This window comes from Arachis duranensis, chromosome 5 (assembly GCF_000817695.3).
Source record: "Arachis duranensis cultivar V14167 chromosome 5, aradu.V14167.gnm2.J7QH, whole genome shotgun sequence".
Taxonomy (NCBI): Eukaryota; Viridiplantae; Streptophyta; class Magnoliopsida; order Fabales; family Fabaceae; genus Arachis; species Arachis duranensis.
Window position 1 is genome coordinate 11,533,281 of NC_029776.3, and position 3,080 is coordinate 11,536,360.

Sequence of the window (3,080 nt, forward strand, 5' to 3'; positions counted from 1 at the left end):
ATTTTGTTGGGAATAAGTAGTATGACCACAATCCAATCAATCACGTGTCAAATAATTTGTTATTGTTATTATATTAAAATATTAATATAATAAGGTCCTTGATTAAATTTAGAGATTTATCATTGTGATAGTGATCATAATATTGAGAAATAAATCTTTTATAATTTAATCTAAATTATTCTTGGTCATAGGATTATTAAAAAGGATATTAATAATCCGGAAAGATCAATATATATATAATGGCCTTCATTGGATGAAGATTAATAGATCTCATTTATTAAATTATATATATAGATGGTCCATATAGAGATATGACCATTGAACTGACTCACTTTGAGAATTCCTAATGGTTATAATTACCGTATATTTGTCAATAGGATATTCTCAAGATGAATATAGTAATAGAGTTTCCTTTGACCTGCGACTGTCATAGTAATTAACAATGTATTTATTATACTTTGATTCCGGACACCTAATACCCTAGGGTGCTAGTTGAATGGATATTGGGTATGATTTAAATACTTGTAGAATTAATGATTAGTCAATAAGGAATCCGTCAATTCTCGGTAAAGAGTTTGAGCTCTATGATTATAATGAATGAGATGAATAAAACCTTGGTCAAGGGGATTGAATGAATGAAGAAATGAGTTTCTTAAGTCATTCAGAGTTCATTATAATAATGGTAACAAGTTAGAGTTTGACATTAAACTATACTCTAAGGGTTAACCAAGAGCTGAAAAGATGGAAGGAATTATACTTTGTTCTTCTAAGGTTCTTAGTAAAAATATATTACGTCATACTATCGGGTCGTTGAGGAGTGTTGCTAGACGCCAACCTTGATTAGTAAATTTAGTACGACTAATTTACTACCCGCTTAGTATTGAACCTATGGGGTCACACACTAACGAGTATTCTAACCTTTGCTATAGAATTATTTAATTATTATTTTGATTTGATCAAATAAATAATTATATTAATTCAAATGGAATATTATTATATTTTTTGCTAGCACCAAAAATATAATAATAGTATGATAATTGAGAATATTAAATGAGATTTGAGAATAACTAGTTATTCTATTTCTGAATTTGGATGAGATCCTAACTGATTCTGTTTTCAAATTAAATTATGATATGATTCATAAAATTTGAATGATTCAGATTTGGAATTTCAAGATATGATTTAAATTTGAATTGAGAATCAAATTTAAAATCAGTAACAAATCTCATGCTATATATATGTATGCCAAGAGTAGAGGAAGGTGATGTAGACGCGAATAACAAGAGTTTTATTCCTTTATCTCTACACATATAAATGTATGTGAGCCTAATCTTGGAGAAGAATTTTATGACATGCAAAGAGTTGCAAGAGGTTTCTCAATTTAGATCAGATGTCCATTGGTCAAGGAGTTGACAGCAAAGCTTGGTCTCGGTGTGGATACGCATAGCGCCTTCGTACCATCAAAGGAGAAAGTGATTTTTACTAGCGTACACAGATATTTAGATCTGATCTAAAATATATATTATTTATTGGAATAAATTTTAAGAACAAAATAGATCTTTAGGATTATTTTCTTTTCTTCCGCTGCGTGTTATGAACATGGTAATCCTTCAAATTTCGTACTAATTGAATTTAGTTACAAAATTTTAAATTTGACAGTAATTTATTCGAGAGACGAATTTTTATTTTTAATCGTAAAAAAATCACTGCTAAATTCATTAATAACGTCTGTCACTAAATCTGTTAATAACATTTATCATTAAATCCAACAATATTTAACGCATTTCATATAGTAATTATTCTTTTCCATCTCTACAGACTTCATCACCGAAAACAAATCACCACTATATTGCAAAATTGAAGGGTCATGTTAGTGGAATTGATTAATAATAGAGATTTTATATAGTTGATAAGTGATAACGTGATTGTAATAAGATAGAAATTTATATACAATTATTTTTATGTAAAATTTGTTCTCATCTTATATATTATAAATGACTAATTATAAATTTAACAATTAAAATATACAACATAATATTCTCTAATAATTGTAATTAAAATTAAAATTAAAATTGAAATATAGCTATATTATTTTATTAATTTAATAAACAAAATGTATCACATAACATGTATTCTGTCGTTAAAATTCAAATGAAATATTTTCTTCCAAAATTAATAAATTTTATTTCTTTATTCTCTTATCTACATCTTTCTCAATCTTTATTTTTCTCTGCTCTTTCTATTCTATACATAATTTATAATTTATATTTTATATTACTAATTTGATAAACCAAAATATGTTACAAGATATTTTTTTAATACAATTAAAATAAAATATTTTCTTTCAAAATTAACAAATTCCATCTGCTTTCTTCTTTCTTTCTCTTTTCTTTCTTATGTTCTATCTCTCTCTATCTTTCAATTCTAGAAAAATAAAACTAATAAAATATAGGATAAAGTATATTTTTTGTCTCTAAAGATTGGAAAAAATTTTAAAAATATCCTTAAGTTTTATTTCGTTTCAATTTTGTCCCAAAAATTTTCGATTTGCATCAAATATACCCTCGACGGCTAAATTTTCAAAAAATTAAAGACCAATCTAATAATAATATATGAAAATTATGCTTGATTTGCTTGTGTTGAGGGGTTGTTTTTATGAAATTGTTGTTGAATCGGTTTTAAATTTTTTGAAAAATTAGCCGTCAAGGGTATATTTGATACAAATAGAAAACTTTTGGGACAAAATTGAAACAAAATAAAACTTAAAAATATTTTTAGAATTTTTGTCAAACTTCAAAGACAAAAAATACACTTTATACAATAATATAATTAAAAAATCAAGCAATATTATTCACAAAAAATTTCATTGTTATTATTATTATATACATATTTTTTAGTTTTTTATTTAATTTTAACTTTTCATTGCTTATCTTTTTAATTTATATTTTCACTTCTCGCCCTTTAAATATTTATTACATATCATTTCGAGAGAATACTAATATTGTAATTAATAATTAGAATCAAGATTCAATTATTTTTAAAAAATTAATTTTAAGTTTATTTTATAACTATTAATATAA